At 26.9% G+C, this 17,047-nt stretch overlaps 1 pseudogene; it reads left to right on the top strand.

Moving 5' to 3' along the window:
- Nucleotides 1-395: 395 nt before the first annotated feature.
- On the top strand, nt 396-2,235 carry LOC139225541 (ATP synthase subunit alpha, mitochondrial-like; annotated as a pseudogene).
- The last annotated feature ends 14,812 nt before the right edge of the window (nt 2,236-17,047 follow it).

The following is a 17,047-nucleotide window of genomic DNA, read 5'->3' as shown; positions in this document are numbered from 1 at the left end:
CAGAGCGTTTTTTTAATATTATATTATAGATAACAATAAAGACATCACTATATAAGTTTAATGTAATAATTATATACAATATGCTTGTCTTTTATGTTTTATTTACTCTAATCTACTATACTTTAATTTAAAGTTAGACTTAGAAGACGACTATAATTGTTCTCACATGTAAATAGTAAATGCATGCGCAAGAGCTGAACTAAAACATACGATTTTTCATATCTTGTATAAAATCTTTAATATTAACAAAATATGATATCGTTAATTTACTAGAAAGTAATTAAGAAGTCTTAAATAAAATAAATTAAGTTAATATTCATGTAAACAGTTCATTTCATTAATCTTACGACGTGTCACGATTAGGAAACGCAAAAACTCGCGTTCTAGTTTAAATCATGTTGAAGGTGTTTACCAACAGTACGTCTACTAGTATTAGGCAATTTAGAAATGTAATATAAACATAATTTTAACGCTTTTATGGATAAATTTTTTCATAGGGGTCAAAGAATTTTAGTAGGTTAACTGTTGCTACATCAGTTATAAAGAGGAATTTTGGTTCAACAAATAAAATGGAAGGTATGTTGGACCTATTTTACCTTGAATATTGTGACTTTTAGTTCATTCTGAAATATCATCAATTCTGGATGCTAAAATATCAGGTTATTCGATGGGAACTGATTTTGAAGAAACTGGAACAGTGTTATCCGTTGGAGATGGAATCGCTCGTGTTTATGGTCTTAGAAATGTTCAAGCAGAAGAAATGGTTGAATTTTCATCCGGTCTCAAAGTAATTATTATCATCACTATTTAAAGTAATTACAAATTTCGCTATTATTAGGGTATGGCATTAAATTTGGAACCAGATAATGTCGGAGTGGTAGTATTCGGTAATGATAAAATGATTAAAGAAGGCGATATAGTAAAAAGGACTGGTGCTATTGTTGATGTGCCTGTTGGTGAATCATTGTTGGGTCGTGTTGTTGATGCTCTAGGTAATCCTATTGATGGTGCTGGGCCTATTGTTACAACTAAACGTGCTCGTGTCCATATTAAAGCTCCAGGAATTATTCCTAGAGCATCGGTTAGAGATCCTATGCTTACTGGAATAAAGGCTGTTGACAGTTTGGTACCGATTGGTAGAGGTCAACGTGAGCTAATTATTGGTGATCGTCAAACAGGAAAGACAGCTCTTGCTGTTGATACAATTATAAATCAAAAACGTTTCAATGATGCTGCAGATGAGACAAAGAAACTTTACTGTATCTATGTTGCAATTGGACAGAAGAGAAGTACAGTTGCACAATTAGTTAAGCGATTGACTGACGCTGGTGCTATGGATTATAGTATAGTTGTTAGTGCAACCGCATCTGATGCTGCACCCCTACAATATTTGAGTCCTTATTCTGGTTGTGCTATGGGTGAATTCTTTAGAGATAATGGTAAACATGCACTTATTATTTACGACGATCTTTCCAAACAAGCAGTTGCTTATCGTCAGATGTCCTTATTATTGAGAAGACCTCCTGGTAGAGAAGCATACCCAGGTGATGTATTCTACTTACATTCTAGATTGTTGGAAAGAGCAGCTAAATTGAGTGATAGTTTTAAAGGTGGATCACTTACCGCACTTCCTATTATAGAAACACAAGCTGGTGATGTATCTGCTTACATTCCGACTAATGTTATTTCAATTACGGATGGTCAAATCTTTTTAGAAACAGAACTTTTTTACAAAGGTATACGACCTGCTATTAATGTTGGTTTATCTGTAAGTCGTGTTGGTTCTGCTGCACAAACTAAAGCTATGAAACAAGTAGCTGGTACTATGAAATTGGAGCTGGCACAATATAGAGAATTCGCTGCATTCGCTCAGTTTGGCTCTGACTTGGATGCTGCAACTCAATCTCTCCTCAAAGAGGACAACGTCTTACAGAACTTTTAAAGCAGGGACAGTATGTTCCTATTGATAATGCTGAGCAGGTTTGCTTATTATATGCTGGTGTTAAAGGTCTTCTAGATAGTGTTGATCCTAGTGAAATTACAAACTTTGAGAATGGTTTTGTTAAGCATTTACGTTTGTCTGGAAAAGATATCCTTAATGTAAACAATTTGATAATACTGTTAACTGAATATTTTTTTTTAGAAATTCAATCCGACGGACATATATCTGAAGAGACTGAAAGTTCTCTAAAGGAATTTATTAAGGGGTATGTCTCAAATTTTATCAAAGCGTAAGGAAATAACGATTTAAATATATCTATCAATAATCTAATAGTATATCTTTATTTTTCTTATTTTACGTAAGTTATCTATTTTATTTTTTTGTGCGTTTCATTCATTAAATGATCAATTAAATATCAATGAATTTCGTAAGTTATTAGAGTTGATATATTATAAATAGATCTTTTATTTGATTCAAATTTTAATATGATTTGAATAAGTTTGAAAGAGTATTTGTATATCTAAAAAATAAAATATAATTGTACTTTATGATAAATTGCTTAATCTAAGATCTAAGTATTGCCATGAATTTAAAAAATAATATATAAGTGATTAAATAACTCATCAATTTAGATGAATCAGCCTAGTTATAGTTAAGAAGGTATAATAGATTATTTAATTATTAGAAATAACTATTAAAATTAAAAACTTACAAAAAATAATGACATTAAATTTTACATAGGTGTTTGTAGACTTAAGAAAGCATTTGTGTATGAGTAAAAACCTAGAAAGTAGATTGACTTACGCCATCACTACTAACATTTGTAATGCGATGAAATTTATATAAACTTATAGCATTGAAAGAAAATATTTATATTTTTTATGTTGTCATTAAAATGTTAATTCTTTGATTTAATAGCTCTAATAAATATTATTTACGTGTAAAATACGTTAATGCTAATGGTAGGTTATGTGGATGAATTATTACCTTCTTTTTTTATAAAGTCGCACTTTTAGCAAATTCTTTTACTTTTTAGATTTTGATTTAATATGACTTGTATCAAAAAAATCTTTATAAATGGCACTGAAGTCAAAACCTTTCTTGATCATATAAGATTTGCACCTTAAATTCGTGCTGTTTTTTAAAAGGTAATATAATAAAGAAACATAGCGATGAAATTATTATATTATTTAAGAATACAATGACTTGTGCATCAAAAAAGTATCCTTAACATTTAAGTTGCATATCAACACTAAGAATCATATCATATAATTCAATAAGAAATGTAGAATAAAAATTAAAGTTAGTACGAGAATTAGAAAATTCTCGCTAACTTTGCTATGAATAATTACATTCGTTAGTGAGATGCGCTATTTCATTAAACATACTGAAAACTTTTGTACCCCAAGAATTTAATGTGTCTTTCAACTATCAATAAGTGCTAAAAAAATCTACATTATACGTTCTAAAGATTTAAGATCATTGCATTCAAAACTTTTCTTAGGAAAATCAAAGAAACCATATTTTCTGATTAATTTTAAGATTTAAAAATAACAAAATCTAACGATAGCGAATCTCTTATTGATGGAGTTGAATTTACATCACTGTAGTATGGTGTAGAAAGATGGAATAGCGCTATTAAGTTAAACACCCATGATATGCGTTCCTAAGATAAATTTTTTAAAAAATTTTAGTATAGCTTAAGGAATAAACTAAATAATATTTATATTTTACGATGCTGCTCCTAAGATAAATTTTTTTAAAAATTTTAGTATAGATTATGGAATAAACTAAATAATATTTATATTTTACGAATGAGAAAAAATCGCTTTTTCAAACCTTTCTTTAAATGTAACGAATTTTGTCGAAAACAAAAGTGTAGTATTTGTTACTAAGAATACTACTTACTAAAACAATGTCGGCATCAACGCAAAAATAAATCAAAAGATCATGAAATAATGTTATTAATGTTGAATAAACTATTGCTAATTTATATAGGAAAATATTTATGTTTACGATAGATAATTAAGTCAGCAGAATGAACCCAAGAATACCCATGAGCTCAATAAATTTTTTGATTCTTGTCAAAACAAACTTAAGAAGGCTATTATTAACACCTTTTTGAAAGCACACGCTTAATGATATTAGAAATGTAATAAATTCTAATTATAGTTTTATTTTGTATCACTTGCAGTTGTATTTAAAAGCATATATGATTGAAATTGGCACTTGCGCGATTTGATTGGAAACCATTAATTTACTGAAATCTACTACACATTATCTTTCCTTTATAGTTAGTCTTAGTATAGAATTAACTATTTGACAGTTATAAACTTATTAATATATTTATTTTATTTTTGCATATAGATGCATCAGCGCCTCTTCATTTTTAAGAAAATCATACAGATAACATAAATGTCTTACACATCTCGAGCTTGGAGAAGCAAAAAGTATTAGAGAATTATCAAAATTCAAATCATGGGCTCGAGCTATCCCCTTTAAATAGAAGTAAGAAAAATATGTAAGTTTTTGAATATCATCAGAGATTCAAATAAAGTCTAAAGAAAATTGTTTAAATTATTTGAGACATGGCTCATATCCTTTAGTTATAATCAAAATGTGGTTATGCTAAATAGTATATATACTAAATTAAAACGACATCATGCATAATTAAACATCCATTGATGATTTTAGTATACCTCATTAGTCACTTTTATCTTACCCAGTAAAAGGTAGTTATTTGAACTTATTTTCAATTCATAATTACATTAATTAGTATCAAAATAGATTCAACAATATGCATAATTTTAACACTTTAATATATATTATATATTTCTTTTGTCGAGTAAATAAATTTATGATTATCAATTATATATTTCTTCTAGCGGGAAAATAAATTTATCAATTATATTTTTCTTTTGGTGGAGAAATAAATTTATAATTATCAATTATATTTTTTCTTTGGTGGAGAAATAAATTTATTAATTATATTTCATTTGTCTGGAAAATAAAATTATTATTATATATTTCTTCTAGCGGCAAAATAAAATTATAATTATTAATTACATATTTCTTTTGTCTGAAAAATAAAATTATTAATTATATTTCTTTTGTCTGGAAAATAAAATTATTAATTATATATTTCTTTTGTCAGGAAAGTAAATTCATAATTATTAATTTATATTTCTTTTGTCTGAAAAATAAATTTATCAATTATATATTTCTTTTGTCTTGAAAAATAAATTTATAATTATCAATTATACATTTCTTTTGTCTGGAAAATAAAATTATTAATTATATATTTCTTCTAGCGGAAAATAAATTTATATAATTATTAATTATATATCTCTTTTGTCGGAAAATAAATTTATAATTATTAAGTATATATTTCTTTTGTCTGGAAAATAAAATTATAATTATTAATTATATATTTCTTTTGTCTGAAAATAAATTTATAATTATTAATTATATATCTCTTTTGTCGGGAAAATAAATTTATAATTATTAAGTATATATTTCTTTTGTCTGGAAAATAAAATTATAATTATTAATTATATATTTCTTTTGTCGGAAAAATAAATTTATAATTATTAATTATATTTTTCTTTTGGTGGAGAAATAAATTTATAATTATTAATTTTCCTATGGGCGATAAGTCACTTTAAGTCACTTTAAGTAATTTTTTCAATATAAAAAATTGAAATTAAGACAATATATGATGACCGATTCGAAAATAAGTGTTCTAACAACGATTGCTGTTAAGCTCTCATATCCTTTGGGACAATTTTACCATACCACTATATTAACTCACGTGTCTGAATCACAGCTATTATTGGTTATCGATGAATGTTAGTCAAGCATAATTATAATTATTAAGTAAATACCAGCAAGGATCCAAATGAGATTGAGATGGTCTGATATGTTAAAACGAAATACTCCGAACGTTAGGCCGGAACTACTTGTTAATAAGAAAAGCGTGATCATTGTGTTACAAGTCTTCAAACAAACTTATATTTACACATTGTATTCATTTTCGCGTTATTTTCAAATTAATTTACATAATACGTTAACAAGATATATGTTTGTTTATTTTATAAATTTATAAAATATGAAATCTAATGTAATGAAAATTTTATGACATAAAAGTATCTGCCTGTGACCTCTTGTTGCTACAGTGGGCATAATAATTACAATATGTAAGGTAGTGTATTTGGACCTAGAACTGTCCTTAATGTTAATAAATATGTTATATTTTGATAAATATGTTATATTTGATGAATATACAATGTCATCAATTTCTTTTTTTAAACTTTATTAGACCATACCTTATACAATGACTATTAGATTTAGGCGTGACTAAGGTATAACTACTCCCTGTTTAGATCTAGATAGTATACTTTTTTAAGATTAAAGTTAAATCCGTTAATGATAAAAAAGTTTATATTAATACCATAATAGCTCAATTACATGACCATAATGACAGTAGTTATAACCAAATATAGATTTTTATGGATCGTGTGGTCAGTGAAAAACATATTCATTTAAATCTCTTTAAAGTCTAATAGTAATAGTAATAGTAATAGTTGCCCTACATTGTTTATATGTTTTAGTCTGTTGTCAAACCATGATCCATGAAACGTATAAATGGAGTTATACACTTAAATTATAGCCTAAATAGTCTTCATAATGAAAATATGACTAAAAATCTATATTATAAACAACTAGTTTAGTTTAAAATACTAACTTAACGTTCTTAATTTGTGTTTTACTTTGAAGTTTAATAAGAGAACTATAGTAAAAATACTGATTTTTGATGTCAAAGAATCTAATGGGAACGACTACTCTAATTTTGTTTCTAAGATATATTTATATATCAAAATTTTTTGTATAATAAAGTAACTTTACATTATTTGCTGTAGATTCAAAGAAAATTAATTTAAAGAATTATGATAATTTTACCATAAAAATTTAATTTAACTTAACTTTAAAAGTCACTCTAAACAATTTGAAAGTAGGGTAGAAAGTAATTTTTTATGATCTTTTTGATTCCTGATAGCTCTAATGCATTTCATTTTGTATTATAATGCGTGAGAGATTGAGAGTGAATTTTTTTAAATTTGAGACTCTGAATTGTGCAAAATTAGGTTATTTAGTGGGAAATTAGACAATAGAACTCTGCGTTGCTCTAATTTCGTAATTTTAAAAGATTTATAGGCATCAAAAATTATACTTTTAAGATATTCATACCACAAATTTTCTCTAAGTTTCAGTCACTAATCATCTTAGAAGGTCATATATATTCGTAAATTCTGTTATACACAAAAGGTAGTGTTCCTGAGTTCATAAATTCAGAATCATGGTATAATATAATCTTTAGTCAGCTAAAAATAGCATAAAAAGGAAAAAACTGAAAAACAAATTATCGGTAAATTGATATGCTGCGTGAGAATTCTTATTAATAACAACTAAGGAGGTCTATAATTTCAGATTATGATGAAAATTTATTATAATAATCAGCATATTTTTATTTTTTCCGTAAAAAAGGAAAATTATATAAACACTACATTTTTATATAGTTATGTTTACACCTTATATTATATTGTTTAAGATCGATAATAGATTTTACATTATAATTCTATAGCGGTATCATAAGAAGCGCAATTTTATTGTTAGTGATATCTATTCGTCATTGCTATCAGAAAATATAATAGTATGATAGTGCTTTTTTCGACGATTTGTAAACATATATTTAGGTTCAAATATATGATATTTTTTCATCGTGTTAAAAAAATATTCAATAAGATGATATCGGATTGAATCTAATTATTCGACCCCATGGTAGACATGCACCTTCTCTTAGGGATATTATCTGAGTTTGAACCTAACTAATTCTATTATACAAATGTGGTGAAATTTGATAGTTTAAGATAAAGATTAGCATGGATCACATAACTTTCAAATTCAATATCTTTGGAGGCTATCTCTTTTAAAAAGTATTACTCTCATTAAATTGAAATCTAAATTTTAAGACCAACAATATAATATCACTTTAATGTGCTATTGAAGCAAAATATCAAATAAGTTCAAACCACCTTATTTACATATTAGATTCTACTTAATATGAAATTTTGATGATGGTTCTTTATTAACTAACCATAAATTAGTTGTTGATTTTTTCCATTACTAGAAATGGAATTCTATCATAGTTTAAGACATTTTATTGTAACTTCTATAGTACATTTGCACACACTCTTGACCTTTAGATACTACTTTAATTGGACGATGTATATTGTATTAAACAATAGCATTGGCTAATTTATTTTATTAGTGAGAAATTTAGCTTACAATGATTTTAGATCGGAGGGTAAAATTGAATACCTAATATACACTTGATTTTTTTATTAAAAATATCTAAAGTTGCTATGGTAATTATGGTTATAATGAAGGTGTAAATGGTGAAATTACAAGAAATAGTCAAAAAGTGGTATATTGAATCATTGTAGATTTTATATCGATATAGAAATTAATTTGAACTTATAGGGCTTTAACAAGACCTGTCATTACAAAATAATGTGGATTATTCACTTTATATATCAGATTTTGAAAACCTTATCATTCCTATTGATTTTGTATTTTTTAATTATAAGAATGAATTAAGTCGTCATCACTTTAAGAGTTTAAGAGTTAAGTTGAGAGACAAGTATATATTTATATTTACAACTATTATTATTCACAAGCACACTCAATGAGTTAATTTTGCTCTGAGTAGTAAAATGCCTTGTTCAGTATCAAAGAGCCTCTTCTACAATTTCTATTTAGATTAAGTCCAATTAATTACAAATAGATTTCGCATGATAGAATAAAAAGTAAATATTGTCATATCAAAATTATACAGCATTGAGCCATGCAGTCCATGTTTCTCTTACTCACCTTGCGTAAACAACATCATTAATTAACAATCTTTATTATTAAAATTAACTTGCTTATCCCGAGACTACTATAAATTCTATAAATTTATAAACTACTTAAAAATTGTTTAAAGTTTTTTGTCTGTTGACAACAAAAATGTACATAAGTATTTATGTACATTAAAAACGACAATAATAATGAGTAATCAAAAACCACGGGGAAGATATTGTTTAACAACGTTTTGAGTGATATATCATTAATCTTTTTTAAGTTCTTATGCATAGTTTCTGAGATAATACATTAGCCATCACCATAATTATCTTTCTTGAAGACTAATATTTCTTAGAAAGTGATGAAATATCAGTCAATAACAATATATGATTAATAAGCATCGATTAATTCATTATCGAATTAATATCTGCAGTTATGAATTAAGTAATATATAATACGATTTAAAATATAGTGTGAACATGATCACCAGAATACAATCAATCAGATGCATGATGTAACTTTTTGCATAATTATCAGACAAGTTTTATCTACCCAAATTCATTAGTTTGGTATACTTGGGCCATTAAATCCAGTGACCAACATTAACTGCGAGGAAGCGAACAGATGTTTAGCGATATAGGTTAGCACTCGCCGACCTATCAAGACCCATTGCTGCCAATCTTTACAATCATTCATATCCCTCAATCCGATGTTTTTGATAATTATATGCTTTTACAAAAAAATGTAGATCATGCCGGTAATTTGATGGTGTAAGACTACTTCTACCGATACCCCTAAGTAAATTCAGCCTCACTGATGTGATAACCATAAAGCAAGCGTCGAGAAATAGATGGTGTGGTACGAATTAAGATGAATAACTCTGCTGGAGCTGCATATAGCGTTGAATGGACAATGAAATCATTAGTAAAACTTAAGCGTCACAAGTCAATAAGCTGCGCCGAGTGTTTTTACTTTGTAAATAAAAATGTTAATTGAGAATCTGAAGAGCAATATTACTAGAAAAATTGCTTTTAGAAACTTTATTCACTATTTGAAGTTGACATATTAAAAAAATATTTTTCTAATAATTGAAAAGGAAAGATCCTTTTTAATGACGATTATGCATAAAATGTTCAAACGTCAAATTCTTATGCATTACAATTACACGGGATTAGTGAATTTTCGCTCATATGTTACTAGGTATCTTATCAAGTAATATGGGTCAAATGAAAAATATGGTTCTTTGTACTATTAACTTAATTAGTGTGATATTTCTGCAGTTATTTTAGTTTACATACAGTTGAAAATTTATGTTATCTTCAAATAGAAAATATATACAGAATTATCCTTGTATCTTGATAGTATAAAGGCATCAGAAGTAGAATAATTACAGTTGTACATCGCCACAATCATTTTCATTTTAAAATAACCTTGAGGTGTATCTCTTTAGAATGATAGTATCTATCATTCTTAAAAAAAATCACTCAGTTTTGTATAAACTTATACTATTCATTTTTTTCCTGTGACATTTTCATTCAAAGGATTTGATTACAATGCACGCATTTGTCAAACAACGTAATATTTACAACATTAACGACAAATATTATGACTAAATTTCTAAATTTTAAAAATATCAAATATTTTCACAACTAATCTACAAACAACATCAATAAATTTTCACACTATTTTTTATTACGAGAACTAAAAAAATGGCAACAAATTACATACACCTTATCTAACCACAGATAAGTTAGTATTATAAAAAATTTTCTAAAATACTACAAAAAGATGCATCATCAATATTTATGATGTTCTACTGTTTTAGCTAGAGAAATTAAGAATAAAGTGTAAAATTCATTCTAATAAATTACTTGAAATGTAATTTATTTCTAATAAAGTTTAAAATTATTTGAAAATATTTTTCATATAAGATACTGTGTTATCTTATAAGAAATTTATGCATCTTTTAGGAACATAAAATCATATTGCTGACAAAAATAAAAATTATTACAAACATAAATAAAGCTTTACAGTACCGTTTTTATAATAGAAAAGACATAAAATTTCTCCATAAACTATATAAAATATAGAGACCAGACAGATTATGTGAGATTATTTAAGTTTTCTGCGTACAGAGTCTCATCCAGCTCTAACATTTGACCATCAATTTCAAGGTATGTGGTATCTTTATCCATTTCTTGCTCAAAAAATTGTTTGCCTACAAATTGATCAAATGGAATTTGTAATACGAGAAAAAGTCTATTTAAATTACCGGTGAGTTTTTGATCATCAAAATTTGAATGTGAAATTGCGTTGGAATAGTTGATATTCATTTCTTTTTCAAAATTTAATTTCCATATATTGAAAGATTCCACAGTAACTTCTGTTCCATCAATCTAACTTCAATAAAAAAGAAGTAAAAAATAGTTATAAATACATGGTCATCACATGTGATAACATTAGGTTTTAAAGATTGAGTTGTTTCTGGTTGTGATAGATTAATATTTTCTGATTTGTTTTTTTCGTGTTCATCAGCCAATCTAAGTTTACACAGATAAAATACTTTATCTTGTAGAATGCTTAGTGCATCAAAAATCATAGGACATCCAACATTATCAATACTCTAATTATATAACTCAGATAATCTATTAAAAAATATCTATTAAAAAATATCTATTATTACAAATTGATTAGCCCAACCAGTAATAGTATCTATATCTGACTGAGTAAATATATCATTCGAACATATAGTCAACTTAAACGGTTCCATCGGATACTTTTCGGGTAGCTCAATTTGAAATGGCATCTTTTCTAAATATCAAATTTTATAAAATATTTTTAATGCTTCCAATTTAGATTTTTCATTGTTATCACCCATTATTAAATTAAAAATAGATGAAATACAATAAAAGGAAAAAATTGAAGATATTAAATAATGCAAATACTTATTTACATGTTTCTCCATCGATTAAGCGAAAAATCGAATAAAATAACCACAGTTATGACATGATTAAATATGTATTTTAATTTAACTCTTTTAATTTCCTTTCAATTCACTAATCCCTTCGATAATTTTAATGCAATATAATTATAGAGAGAAGCAATGAATCCCATGATAGGATGGTGAAATTTTATGTAGAGTTTGATGAGAGATGGGATTAAATTGTATTATACAGAATTTTATGTATATTTGGATTGTTGTCAACTTTATCTCTAAGTTCCAATAAATTACGCGAATATTTGAAACATTCAGTTATATAAAATTTCAGAAATTATCTTTGTGTGACCTTTAGTTCGAAATGGATGAATAATTGTGCTAGTTTCATGATTTTATTATAAATAATGGTGATAGCATGTAAAAATATCTCTCTATGGGATGAAATATGAAGTTGGGCCAGCAAAGCATTCAAGTACATTAATGGAATTAATGAATATCGAACTCAACATATAATTACATTAGATCACGATGTCGTCCATCAAAAAGTTTTATAACATAATTTAAAAACTAAAAACTTTCAATGATTTTTGTACAATTGCGTTTTGAAGGGAAAACTTTCCGACTAGTAACAATAATTTTGACATTGCGCGCCCGTGATATTCATTGGATGTTGAGCTGAAACTTCCAATGATAAGTTCTGCTTAAATCTATAAACTTTTGTTTTCCACGACATATACCTTCCTATGTGAAATAGTTTTTTAATTTCTTTCGGAAAAATGAAAATGACTTGAGAAATATAGCTAAATAGTTTGATCTTTCTATGAGCAGTGTAACAAAATTTCGATTTGTAAAATTTGATATTGCAATAATGAGTAAAAAAGCTGAAATTCTTAGGGACTTAAGTTGACTCAAGATATTTCGAGCGTATGATTGTTAAATTACTACTCATCCTACTATCATTTTATAAAAAGCAGACAGATGGCTTAGCGGTATAGGCATGGCTCGCTAAGCTCGTTGTCACAGGATCGAGACCAGGTGCCACCAAGTGTTTTTGGTCTCTCGTGCCCCTTAATTAAACGTTTGTAGGAACGCTATGATAATTGTATGTTTCTATAAAAAATTATAGTTCATGCTAGCGGTTAAGTATGATTGGAATCGAGTGCTGATGCACTATGGTAAGATAGTAAATTCAAGCCTACGTTGAGGTGATTCCTAGAGATCCAATGTCAAATAGATGGATAGGGTAGAAGTCGCCCCAAAACAAGAATTTTTAGTGAGTTAATCTCCTACACTTGGCAAGAATAATAAGTCGGAGCTAGTGTGTGAATTATGATGAAAAACTCCGCCGCGGTGTCTACAGCGTTTAACGATGCAAGTCTAACCAACTTAAACTTCATAACCCAATAAGCTGAGTCAGGGGTTAAAACTCGTAACTAAAAAAATCAATTTTTGATCGATCATCTATTAAAAATAGAGAGGAAGAGATAGATGAGAATCTGAAATAATCATATGTATAACATGATTGAACAAACCTTCTGGCTTATATCTAATAGTTGGAGTATTTCCTAGATTTTCTCAGCTAAACTCCTCTACATTCTAGCATGGGAAATTTTTCAAAATAAATAGTGAATAAAAAATCGATCAAATTAGCAATTGTCTCTCTGGATACAGTAATATCAAACTCAATCAAAATTTCGTCCACTGCACATAATGTAATATAGCAATCTCCATCCTTTATATTATTCATAAATAATTTGTTAATTGAATAAAAGTTAACGCTGATTATCACCAATTTTTTCAATTAAACCAACAGGATCCGAAGATATTAAAATCCTTCGTAAAAAATTGTGAATGAATTTCGCAGTAAAATATTGTTCAATATTCAATTAATTTAAAAAATTAAGTATCTTAAGTTAGTAATTGCTTATTCTCTCTTAGTGCACATAAAAAGAAAATTTCATATCAATTCATCATGCCTGCAAGTAAATTTTAAAGAACTGCAATCAATAAAATATCGAATTATTGTCTAAAAATACTCTACTATAATCAATTAAAATTATTGACGAAAAATAAGATTTGGAGGTTGCTTAATGGACTTCATTATTACACAGTAATGAAGGCGTATTAACATACTAATTTACTGCACACTCTTCACAATATATTGAAACTATAAAATCTAATAATATTCTTAACGAATACCCAAGAAATTCTATAGTTAGACTACTTATTTAAAAAAACATAATTCCATGTACTATAAGATTGCTGAATATATCCAAAAAATAACTATAAGATATTTTAAAATGTTACATAAAGTGTGGGGTTCTTGTACTAAAGAAAATGGTGTAGAAATCAGCGGAAGAAGCTTACATACATATGTAATTCAATGAAAAAACTAATGAAATAATTAATAAGTGTTATACAATTTAGGTTTAATCAAATAATTTATCAAAATATTCTCATAGCGAAATTTTGGAGTCGGCTGTAAATAATAAACTACCCTTGGAAGATAGTATAACTGAATAAATCACTTTTAGGAAATATCAATGGCGAGGTATACACTAAAAATAATCAGATGCAAATTATATTGACACAAGTCCACTTTCATTGCATATAAGTAATACATAAAAGTCCTTAAAAATTAGTACTACTCCGAATCCGGTATTAACGCATCTAAAAAGCAAAATATTACAATGATGCTAACCAAAAATGATTTAAGTCCTAATACATAAGAGTCAATATTATACAGCAGGATCATTTGACTATTTAAAGTAAACTCATAAAAAGCTTTTGTCAGGATAAAGATTCTACATTATCAATGTAAAATTAACCACTCCACCAAGTCAGTGTGTAGTTCAAAAAAGATTATCTATATAAAGTAATATATTAAAAACCAAGCTGTCAATTTCAAATTTACTTAGATAGGAATATTTCAAAAAAATGAAAAGATGATACTAGACTTTTGCAAGGAAATTTCCCCGTTCGATTATTCCGCTTATGTGCTAAACTTCTATTAACTACTTCCAAGAGATAAAGATACTGAAATAGAGCAATACATAGTTATTAAAGATCCTAAAACTTCATTTTTACTTATTATATAAATTATTAAATTCTTCAAAGCGTAATTAAAGAATTCTGTTATGTGAGAGTAAATGGATTTTATTTTTATAAATTAAAACATGCGCGATTAGTTAATTCTAATATGCGCAGCTTATGTAATTTTGGCATGCGCCGAATAAGTAATTTTTGGACGTGGGACTAATTATTATAGCCTGCGCAACATGATTAAATGTGATACGCATGGAATACGTAATTTTAGTACGCGCTACCAATTAATTATAATATGCGCAAAGTAATTTATTATAATATGCGCAAAGTAATCAATTCATAATATGCGCAAAGTAATCAATTCATAATATGCGCAAAGTAATTAATTATAACATGCGCAAAGTAATTAATTATAATATGCGCAAAGTAATTAATTATAACATGCGCAAAGTAATTAATTATAATATGCGCAAAGTAAATAATTATAATATGCGCAAAGTAAATAATTATAATATGCGCAAAGTAAATAATTATAATATGCGCAAAGTAATTAATTATAACATGCGCAAAGTAATTAATTATAACATGCGCAAAGTAATTAATTATAACATGCGCAAAGAAATTAATTATAACATGCGCAAAGTAATTAATTATAACATGCGCAAAGAAATTAATTATAACATGCGCCAAGTAATAAATTCATAATATGCGCAAAGTAATAAATTCATAATATGCGCAAAGTAATAAATTCATAATATGCGCAAAGTAATAAATTCATAATATGCGCAAAGTAATAAATTCATAATATGCGCAAAGTAATAAATTCATAATATGCGCAAAGTAATAAATTCATAATATGCGCAAAGTAATTAATTATAATATGCGCAGAGTAATTAATTATAATATGCACAAAGTAATTAATTATAATATGCGCAAAGTTATTAATTATAATATGCGCAAAGTAATAAATTCATAATATGCGCAAAGTAATAAATTCATAATATGCGCAGAGTAATTAATTATAATATGCGCAGAGTAATTAATTATAATATGCGCAGAATACGTATTTTTAGTATGTGCGACTAAAACATAATATTCGCAACATAATAATTGGTATATGCACATATTTTATCAATTTAAATATGCGCCAATTATCTATTTTAACATTCGAGTTTGTTAGTGCAGAACCCGATACCACGAATTTTTAGAAAAACGCTTTCTAAATAGAGATGTGTAATGACTAGTGACAATGCACTGCCGTTTAGAACTTGCGAAGAATTCTATGTATACATCATTACAAATCTCATATGAGTAGACTATAATAAGTTGCAATAGTGATTTAAAGCTTTGAAATAAAGACAACTTTTAATTGAAAGATGCACTATTACGTTAGCTTTGTAATATTTGCTATATTCTAAGTAATAAAATTGTAGAAAGTAGACTGAATAATTAATAAAGCATAAAATTGATCAGTTAATGTAATCGCAACTGGTGCCGAATAAAAGGTCACAGATGAATAGCGTAGAACTGCGAATGAACACACTTTTAAAAATCCGCTTATAGGCCAATCTCTTTTAGAAGGCTTGTATAAAATGCACTAACAAATATTTTAAGATTATTTAAAAACAGTTTAATATTATCTTATAAGTGACCTAATTCAGCAAACGTATCTGAGTAAAATACTGGGTGATTTGTAATAAATATACACACAACAATATTACAAAAAATGTGAATAAATTCATATATTATAGATCATTATTTAACAGCTCTCTTATATTCTAAGTACTAGAAAGAAAATGAATTATAGGTGTAATACTAACACTAGAAAAGTTTGTTTATCGTAATCTTAAGGATTATAAGGAAGAGTTAGAGGTATCAAAATAGTTAGTTATCAATTCATAGTCGTCCAAATTTTCAAATTAAATATGTCTAAAAAAGTTAAATCGAGAACAACTGAAATATTTTTGGGCCCCACCCTAAGAAATATTACTGTAAGAATATTTCACTGTTAACTATTTTCTTTATTGTACAGAAAAAAAGCTTTAGTGTCATGCTTAAGAATATCTCTATGTTAAAAGGCATAGATAAGGTTAAACAAATATACACACACTACGACTAATAAAATAATATTAATCAAAACTTCGCCAAAAATTACTACGTTTAAAATACAAGATGAATAAAAAAGCGTAGTTATTCGTTGAATAGTTACATCTAAACAAATA

Source organism: Pempheris klunzingeri, unplaced genomic scaffold (genome assembly GCF_042242105.1).
Source record: "Pempheris klunzingeri isolate RE-2024b unplaced genomic scaffold, fPemKlu1.hap1 Scaffold_372, whole genome shotgun sequence".
In the NCBI taxonomy this organism is placed as follows: domain Eukaryota; kingdom Metazoa; phylum Chordata; class Actinopteri; order Acropomatiformes; family Pempheridae; genus Pempheris; species Pempheris klunzingeri.
This window is presented reverse-complemented; position numbering and strand designations above follow the sequence as displayed.